General features: G+C 35.4%; 1 long non-coding RNA gene across 1 annotated transcript; it reads right to left on the bottom strand.

The window, feature by feature from the left end:
- Positions 1-8,698: 8,698 nt before the first annotated feature.
- Positions 8,699-10,489, bottom strand: LOC147012516 (uncharacterized). The gene is made up of 3 exons (XR_015051643.1): positions 9,462-10,489; positions 9,160-9,217; positions 8,699-8,870 (listed from the first exon to the last, which is right to left on the bottom strand). It is a non-coding gene; the product is annotated as an uncharacterized LOC147012516 (long non-coding RNA).
- Between the last annotated feature and the right edge of the window lie 237 nt (positions 10,490-10,726).

Raw genomic sequence — 10,726 nt, 5'->3', positions numbered from 1 at the left:
TTAAAGATGCTCCTCACTCCCAACTTTTTAGATTATGATAATTTAATAATTTTCACAAAGTCGAGTTTTCAACCAGAGTATCAACTACTCTCACAAGGTTTTAATGCTGGTCTTCAAAAAGAAGATATAATCGGTTTATTTAAACTTCAAAAAAACCTAAATGATTTTAACATTGAAGATATAATACAACTATTTTGTGATACACAGAGATGTAAAAAGAAATCAAAACCGATAACTTGTATTCTGAGTGATAATACGGATGATATACCGTCTCCCCAAGATTTGGATAAATCCAAAAAGAACCTCGTTATCTTTGATGATTGTGTTAATGAGAGAAACCAAACGGTAATGGACAGCTACTACACAAGAGGGAGACATTCTTCTTGTAATTGTATTTATCTTAGTCAATCGTACTTTCAGCTTCCTCGTCGTTCCATCAGAAACAATGCTAATACTTTTATTTTATTCAAGTTAAATTCAATAGATATAAACAATTTTTGGAGAGACAATTGTTCTACATTATGTAGTAAAAAGGAATTTGGGGATTACATGAAACACACGACTGAAAAATATAAATATATTGTTGTGAAACAAGATGAGATATTAAATGATATTTTTCAATAAATAAATGGATGCGAAAGAAAGAGCAAGAAGATTTAGGGAACATCAAGAGTTGGTTTCAAAAGTTGTAAAACAGCAGGAAGACATAAAGAAGAAACGCAGACAGAAACTAACGGGCGAAGAAGCATTTGAAAGAAAACAAGAGAAATTTTTTAAACCACTTTTAAAAACTTCCCAAGGAAAAATGAAAGATGTTTCCACATTTCCCACGGTAGAATATACTCCTAAAAACTTCAAATGTTAAAAGATTTCAGTCAAATGACGGAGGAAGAATTAGAGCATTTAGGAGAATTAGAATATGATGATGAAGGTTTATTTCAACAACTGGAAGAGATTAATCGACCCCCTGATTATATTGTGAATGCTCTTCAAAACAATGAATATTCAGCGGATTCAAAAACCAAAGCAGGACTCATTCCAACAGAACAATCAGCAATATTTCATCTTGTTCAAGAAAAGGTATTGATATTTAATGATGAATTAAGGTTCTTGGGTTCTGCTCAACCCCCTGTTAAACTAACTCCAAGATTAATGTTTCTTCTCACAAAAGATGGAAGACAAGGTTCAACTGTGAGGGATGAATCAAAGTATATTGATAAACCATTGGATATGGAAAATAATGATGATAGAGTATATATTGATCTGCTGAACACTCTAAATTATAAGGTTATTCTTTCTGGTAAAAGTAGGAAGAATGAGAAGGAGAAACACATTATTCAGGCTTTAAGTATCCTTGGTTCAGGTGTTAGTTTTCTTCCAAATGACCCATCGCAATTAGTTAATAGACTGTTATTGTTGTTAGGCAGTAAGAAGGCTGGAAATAACAATTGTTTTAATGAAGCATCAGCCATTTTAGACCAGTTGATGAACATGAAAATAATTAATAAATATCAATATAAAGACATTTTATCTCATATTAAATAAGATGAGAAGCACAATCCTTAGTTTCAATTTCACAACAAGCGACCACACATCTTCATTCCCATACCCACTACAACTTGACACAACAAAAGAATATGAGGCATCTTTATTGTCCATGGAAACTTATAATACCTTATTTAATATAACCGAGAAAAATGACAAGTTTAGTTATAATCCAGGAAGTGGATACAAAACGATAACAGTCTCACCCGGAGCATATGAGATTTCTCAAATATCTTCCGAAATTGCTCGTCTTATGAAAGAACAGGGTGATGAACCAAAAAATATTGTTATAAACATTCAAAAACATACTTCAAAATCAACGATTAAAGTTAAAAATAACTACAAGGTTGATTTCACAATTGATAATTCATTTAGAGAGTTATTGGGTTTCTCCTCAAAAAAGATTGAAACTAATGGGACGTTTTGCAGTGATAATGTCATTCAAATATCCTCAGGAATAAATTCGGTGTTAATTCACTGTGATTTGATTGATGGTGCTTATAATGATGGGAAAAAAACAAATACAATATTTTCATTCAGCGCATACTCAACCCCAATTGGTTATAAATTCAATATGGAACCCAAAAATTTGGTTTATCTACCTGTGTCAGGAAAAACCATACACAGAGTAAATTTTAGGATAACCGACCAAGATAATCGTGTGATTTCTTTTAATGGAGAAGTTATATCCATCAGAATTCACCTACGTGAAGTTTTCCAATAAATAAATACGATGGTTATTTTGAGGAAACACGAGTTGGGAAAATATAAAATAATTACAGGGGATGGGATGTTCCTTTCCCCATACTACAAGGGTGAAGGTATGTATCTTGGTAGAGGATACTATAAACCTAAGAGACAAAGGGGTGTTGGACATCAATTTAGAGGAGATGGGATAATTGATACTCTCATGGGTATTGGTTCAACTATTCTTAAACATAAAGATCTAATTGGTTCAACTGCTTCTGCTGTGGGAAATGTAGCAGGTGCCGTAAAGAGTATAAAAGATGCTCAGAAGGAATCTCATAAATTACAAGCAATAAAAGAAATTAAGAAAGGCAAAACTCAGTTGTCCCCCCAAGAACGACAGAAAATAATTCAAATACTTGGATCAGGGTTTCAAAAGTTTTAACATCTTTTTTTCCTAAATAAATACAAGTATGGAAGCAATTGATAGTATCTATGATTTGGATGATACTATTATTATCTCAAACTCCACTAAAAAAGAAGATTACTTCAAGGTAAATGCAATAACTGGAACAGACTGGAATACGAATGGTACAAAAAGTTTTGAAATAAATAATCAACAAACCTATTTGAATCTCTCCGAAAGTTTCTTGTTGTGTAAATTTAAATTCACTAAGGCTGGGAATAACACAAACGCTACACTTGTAAATGATTTCTTCTGGAAAATGTTTGATAGTGTGCGTTTGTATATTGGAACACAAGAAGTTGAAGCGGTTGATTATGTCTCTGCTGTATCTGAAATGATAAAATTTACACTCTATACATTCAGTGATAGAATGGGAAAGGGGTCTGTCGAAGGTTTTATTCCTGATATGTCAACGGGAACAAACACAGACCCTGGGTATACTCAAAGGAAAGGAATGTATAATGATGATACAAAAGCAGAAAATAGTTTTACTGTGGCAGTTCCTCTTAAAGGTATATTTGGATTTTGTGATCATGATAAAGTTCTGTATGGCCTTAAAATTAGATTTCAACTACAAAGGAATGATAATGAAAATCGATTGCTTTTTGGTGTTGGTAGTGCTTTTGGTGATCAGAATAAATTTGTAATTGAGGAAATGAGTTGGTATATCAGTGAATATACTCCTAATCTTAAAACAGAAGAGATGTTGAATCGAAGACTTAACTCAAAGAAACCACTCAGTGTATCATACCTCAAAAGAAGATGTCAACACGTTAAACTCAATCAAACAACTTACACGTGGAATTTGGGTGTTCTGGAAGGAAAGCCACGATATCTGTGGATCATTTTTAAAAAGCCAGATGGTGATACTGCGACTGATAAGAATAATGCATTGAGTGATAATGCTAAGGTGAAACAACTTCGCGTTTCTCTAGATGGAACATTTTACCCACGAGATAGATTGGAAATTAATTGGGAAAAAAATGATTTTGCTGAAGCATACAAGTCTTACCAAAAGGTGTGTGAAAGTAATGGAAATAAAGAACCTATTTTGGATATGACAGCATTTAAAAGTTTGTATACAATCTATGCGTTTGACCTGAGCGCTCAAAAGGAAACTATAAAGTCTAATCGAGTGGATACTTCCCTATACATTGAAAGAGGAGAGAGTGAAGAAGTTGATACATATTGTTTGCTTTTGGAAGAAACAGAATTGCAGATTAATACAGATAATGGTGTGATGATTAGTCTCACATAATTTTTTGTTAAATAAATGAGTGGCAAAGTACCAACTGGGGTATATGTTAATCAAATCAATCTTCATAAACTATCATCTTGTGTTCAAAATCAAAAGCCTTGTACGATTAACGTTAATACAATTCAGAGAAAAGGAGCAGTAAGAATTGATGTTTTTCTCACAAGAGAACAGGTTAAAATCTTGAATGACACTGGCTCACTTAAAATTAAAATGACAAAACCAATGTTGAAAAAATATTCAATCAGAGAGACGAGTGGAGGATTTCTCCCATTTCTAATTCCTTTATTTGCTGGTTTAAGTGCGGTTGGAGCATTGACGGGTGGTATTTCAACAGCGGTGAAAACTGCCAACGAAAGGAAGGCTCAACTCCAGGCTCAAAAAGAATTGGAAAGACATAACAAAGAGTTGGAGAAACAAATTAGTGGAAGTGGTGTAATTGTAGATTTTGCTGAAAAACTTGAAGGTCTGCCTGATAAAGCGAGATTGTTAGTTGGAGATATGCTTTCTTCTATAGCACAAGCAGGTGTAAAATTAACGAAAAGAGGTAATGGATTATATCTTTCTAATAAATAAATGAGCATTGATGAGTGGTTGAAAAAATTTGGAAAGAATACAACATCAAATTTACAACTTGTCAAATATTGTAAGAAATTAAAAATTCATAATGTGGTTATTTGTATGAGAGATGAATTAACAAATGTGCCGAAACATACAAAGAATATTATTATGAACTTAGAAGATAATAATGGGAACGGTTCTCATTGGGTTTGTATTTTTAATAGTCAAGACAAATATTATTTTGATAGTTTTGGTCTTCCACCACCTGTTGAAGTCATAAAATTCTTACAGAATGGTGTTTATCAAACATTTCAAGTCCAAGAATTAAATTCCAAGTGTTGTGGCCAATTATGCCTATATGTGTTATTTCAACTCAACAAAAATAAAAAATTTTATGATATTATTTTTAATCTAATATAAATGACTTATGTTGGTAAAGATGGTTCTATCTTTGGTTTATCTCAAGAACTGGATATTGATTTATCAAATTATTACACAAAGGCACAGGCGGAACGACATAAATATAATATAACCAAAAATATTAACATGAAAAATGCTTATAAATTAAAAATTATCCAAGCCCGACTGACGCGAATGACTTGGTGAGATTAAGCGATTTATCACAATATATATCCTTAAATAAAACGGCTGTGTATTCCAAAGATACAGAAGTGTTGATATTATCTCCAGGTCATACAGAATTCACAGTTCGAATTAAAATAAATTTTTATAAAGAAGGGCGTATCGTTTGTATGAGAATAGAACAATGGGGGTATGATATGAATGATTTAGGGTATAATTGGTCATTTAAAATTAACCTCGAAGACCTGGAACAATTAAATCAGTCTCGTAAGGAAGAATATTATCCACTTGGTATCGAGAATGAGTTTTGTGGGGCTACGATTAGTAAACAACAAATAAAAGAATTTAATAAGGGTAAATATAATAATGGTTTTGCCCTTGTTTATCTCATGAAAACAGAAAAAACAGGATTATATATAATAAGTAAGGAAATACAAAATGATTTAACTATGGGAAGATGGGGAGGTGTTTCGTGCCATAATATTATTCTAACATATATTTCTAATACATAAATGACAGCAAGAAGGCTTCAAGAAAATTATCATTTCTGTGTCCAAGCATACCTTCAAGAAAAGGGTATTCGGTATTTTAATAAATATGTTCTACAACATAAGAATGAGGTATTTTCAATAAAAGATTGGCATTATGCTGATGTTGATAAACCGACAACTTTAGATTTAATTAGAATGTTAAATAATGAAAAAATTATACAGTTAAGAAAAGGTAAGGCTCTTTTAGAAATTCAAAAGAAATTTTATTGGTTTCCTGTTGTAAAAAAAATTATTTTGGATACAGGAATAACAAGAAATCCTGATGAATATATGTATAATATTCTATGGGGTGTAAGCGATTCAAGGATAGTAAGGGATGAGGAAGGAGTTGAAGAAGAGAGGGAAGAGGAGGAAAAGGAGAAGAGGGAGAAGAAAGAGAAGGAGGAAAAAGAGAAGAGAGAGAAGGAGGAAAGAGAGAAGAGAGAGAGGGAGGAGAGAGAGAAGAGAGAGAGGGAGGAGAGGGAGAAGAAAGAGAAGGAGAGGGAGGAGAGGGAGAAGAAAGAGAAGGAGGAAAAAGAGAAGAGAGAGAAGGAGGAGAGGGAGGAAAGAGCGAGACAAAATAAATATCAAAATATGGAAACCAGTGAGATTAAAAAAAGATTAAGGGTATTACAGAAAATAACTCAACCCACCGAGGAGGAAAAGAAAGAATTGACAAGTCTATTTGCAATACTTTCGGCAAGACTATTGGCATCGACAAGATATGGATTTTAATTCAAGTTTTTCATTTTTTTTTTTTGTTAAATAAATGGAGGAGAGAGTGAAGGCATTTCTAAGGATTCTTTATGTTTTAAAAATCAAGATTCAAATGTGCATGTTGGAAACTAAAAAGGTTTTTGCACTCTGCAGGAATTTTTCTCATAAATAAATGAGTTATTGTCTCAAATGTAAAAAGAAAACTAATACTAAAAATATTTCATATATTAAAAGTAAAAATAACAGGGTTATACAAAAAGGTATATGTTCGGTGTGTGGTTCAAAAAAAAATCAATTTATCTCCCAACACAAACTAGGAGGAGATATCCAAAAGTTTTTATCAGGAAGTAAATTTACAACTACTGGAATACCAGGGGAATTACATCTTCCAGGGTATTCTTTCTGTGGCCCAGGCACAAACTTGGATAAAAAGATTAGATGAGGCAGACAATCCTAAATCCTGGAGTAAGCCTATCAATAGAGTTGATGAAGTGTGCATGAGACACGATATTGATTATGGGAATACCACAACGTTGGAAGAAAAGCATGAAGCCGATAGAGAAATGTTGTATAATTTGTCTCTGATACAAAATCCAACCTTGAGAGAAAAAGTTGATCGGTTCATTGTGAAGAAGATGATCAGTGCTAAATTGAAACTTGGACTTGGAAATTCAAAAAACTTATAGGCTCTAATGATGCCATTAAGACTGAAGAGCAATTAGCTGATGAATTACATAAACCAATATTCACAAAGTTTCAGAGAAGGAAAGTTTATTCCAAGGAAGTAGATTATATCTGGTCTGCTGATTTGATTGAACTCAATAATGATAAGGGGTACAAGTATGCTTTAACCGTTATTGATTTGAGGAGTAGATATGCGTGGGTTGTACCATTAAAAAACAAAACAGGTAATACTCTTATGTTAGCCTTCCAACAGATATTTAATAAAAGTAAGAGAAAACCTAAAAAATTGTGGACTGATGAGGGTAGGGAGTTTTATAACAAGACATTTATGAATTTTCTAAAAAATAACAGTATTACATTATACAGTACCTTTAATGAAGGGAAGGCAGTTGTTGTTGAACGTTTTAATCGTACCTTAAAAGAGAGACTATATAAAAAATTCACACAACTCGGTTCACAACAATGGTCATCTTTTATTCAAGATATTGTGGATAAGTACAATGACACGATTCACACGTCAACAAATATGAAGCCATCAGAAACATTTACAAAATTAAAATATGAAAAAGAGATTAATGTCAGAAAACCTAAGTTCAAAGTTGGTGATATCGTAAGAATATATAGGTGGAAATCTCATTTTGAAAAAGGTTATACGAAAAGATGGACCAACGAGCTTTTTAAAATTGTTGATGTAATAGATACGGTTCCTTGGACTTATAAGATATATGATTTGGAAGGGGAAGAGATTTTAGGTTCATTTTATTCACAGGAATTACAAAAGACAAAGATAAATTGAAATTTTTTGACTCCGCCCCTTTTTGGCTCCACCCACACAAGCCCCCGCCCACACAAGCCCCGCCCACACAAATCCCACACAAACCCCACCACACACCCCCCCACAAGCTCCAATAAATTGAAATTTTTGACTCCGCCCCTTTTTGACTCCGCCCACACACGCCCCTCCCACCGAAGCCCCGCCCACACAAACCCCACACAAGCTCCACACAACCTCCACACAAAAACTCCACACAAGCTCCACACACACAAACCCCACACAAGCTCCACCCATATTCATCATATTCACATAATTAGTGATTAGTTAATTAGTTCCCCACACACACAACATGTTTATTTAATTAAAAAATTATCCACCCATCCACACAAGCTCCACTCATCCACCCATCCCCCCATCTCTCCACCCATCCATTTATCCACATAAGCCTCATCCACATTCACCCCTCCCACACAAGCTCCACCCACATAAACCCCTGCCCATATAAACCCTGCCCACATAAACCCCTCCCACATAAGCCCTGCCTACACAAGCTCCACACAAAAACTCCACACACATAAACCCCTCCCACACAAGCTCCACCCACATAAACCCCCGCCCACACAAGCCCCACCCACACAAGCCCCACCCACACACACCCCGCCCACACAAGCCCCTCCCACACAAGCCCCCCACCGAAGCCCCGCCCACACAAGCCCCGCCCACACAAGCCCCACCCCCTCATCCCCCCTGTGCGCCCCCACCTTTGACCCACCACCTCCCTCATCCCACCCCCCACCCTTCCCCACACACACACATGGGGAGGGGAGGGATGGGATGAGGGGTGAGGGGTCATTGTGGGAGCGCACCTACCCCCCACCCCCCCCCCAACCCCCCCCCCCTTTACATCTCTTTTATTCTTTTCTTGTAATTCAGAATCAAGTAATTGTAAACAAAACAAATATAATTTATTAATATTGAAAATATTAAATATTCATTTGCGAGAATGTACAATCTTTCCCAGCAATCTTCTTCAGATGCCTTGTGATTTCGAAACTCAGACACCATATTCTGTTTTGAAACAAAAAGTGGATAATAATTAGGTTCTATAAAGATAATTACATGGTAATATGAATAAGCCTCGTTGACCACTGAATTAACACACCAGGAGCCTGTCATCCTTTCAAGGTCAATAAAATGAATTCCAGTGTACTGACAAAACCACGTCCAAACTAATGATGCAACCAACATAAGGCGACATTCTAAAGAGAGAGTGATATTAATAATAATTCAGAAATATTTACCTCCAGAAAATCATGTGTTGTACGAGTGATATTAATAATAATTCAGAAATATTTACCTCCAGAAAATCATGTGTTGTACAAGATTGCTTCAACAGCTGATGTTGTGCGATAGTGCTGAAAAAAAAAAATAAGTCAAGGGTATAGATGAAGAGACAGACAGGGAAAGCAACACACACACACACACACGCACACACACACACATACACACACACATAGACACACACACACGTGCCTCACCATTGGTTTAATTCATTCGAGATCAGAGACCAGTCATTATAAATCATTGGCCTCTTCAATAAGAGCAGAGAGAGGTAGGTAGAAAGACAGACAGAGAGAGAGGCACACACACGTGTCTCACCATTGGTTTAATTCCTTCGAGATGAGAGGACGTGATAAGACTTCATGCCACTCATTGAAAATGTCTTTCAATTCTCTTCTAAAATCATTGATCTCTTCAATAAGAGTATTAATTTCATGAACCACGTCGTGATATGTGAACTCAATTTCTTCCAATGCCCTGTCAGGGAAAAAATATATATATATATCAGAATTATCATGATTTAATTAATAATCATTTGCTTCATCGTTCAAAGAGAAAAGCATACACAAACTTACCAACTCTGTAGTGGGCTGTTGGCTTCATCGGAAGAAATATCGTCCATGCCTCAGTTGTAAAAATGAAATCCCGTCTGGCAGAAACTTTGTCTGGCGAACCGCTTATAAAGCAACGATGAGGAAATTGCTTAATCATTGGGTGTGGGCACAGGAAATGACAAGCTTCTCTTAATGATCTCATCTGGCCACCGCCCGAGTTGCAAATCGTTTTTGGACATAAACCACGCCATAAAAGTTTTGATTCAAATGTTTTCAGTTCGTGTTCTGAGATAAAATATAAACACGAGACCTTGTCTCACAGAATAGTTCCTATTTTTTCACAGCATGACAGTCCAAAACCACTTCCTCATTCACACAGCACGGCCGTGTCAAAAAAACACTTCCTCATTTTCACGGCATGAACTGAAAACATTTGAAACAAAACTTTTTTTCTGGCATGGTTTATGTACAAAAATGATTTGCAACTCGGGCGGTGGCCAGATGAGATCATTAAGAAAAGTTTATCATTTCGTAATGGCACAAAAGGGGTATCTTAAAAATATAAAGATTCAAATGTTTTGTTTTTCAATATTTTAGATGGGGATTATTGTGCAAAGAAAATTAAACTATTGAAGGAATTTGAGAATGAACAAATGTTTATAGGTTCAATGAGTGAGCTAAACAATATGCATTGGTTATTTGATAAAGAGTGTCCCGGGGCTTAGGCGTTTCAGATATTTCTTTCGAATCACCTTTAACAAATCTTTATCTTGTTGTATGGGCTATTTGAATAGAGAGCCCCTAGGTTAAAAGGGGAAATAAAAAATGACCGTTTTTACAGCCATTTTTCCCTGCTGTGCAGGGGTTTGGCTTTTCTTGAGGCAATGTTTTATGGCCGGATGCCCTTCCTGACACCAACCCTGGTCGCCTCTTACGACACACAGGGATATGGTACACCTATTCTAACCGGGGCATACACCGGGGCCAGTACACTGGCACTCATTTCGCCGACCTCGGAAGGATGGCAGG

Source organism: Eptatretus burgeri, chromosome 15 (genome assembly GCF_056783735.1).
Source record: "Eptatretus burgeri isolate ZD-2024b chromosome 15, Ebu_testis_v1, whole genome shotgun sequence".
NCBI classification, from domain to species: domain Eukaryota; kingdom Metazoa; phylum Chordata; class Myxini; order Myxiniformes; family Myxinidae; genus Eptatretus; species Eptatretus burgeri.
Note: the sequence above shows the minus strand (reverse complement) of the source record. Positions and strands in the feature narration are given on the sequence as shown.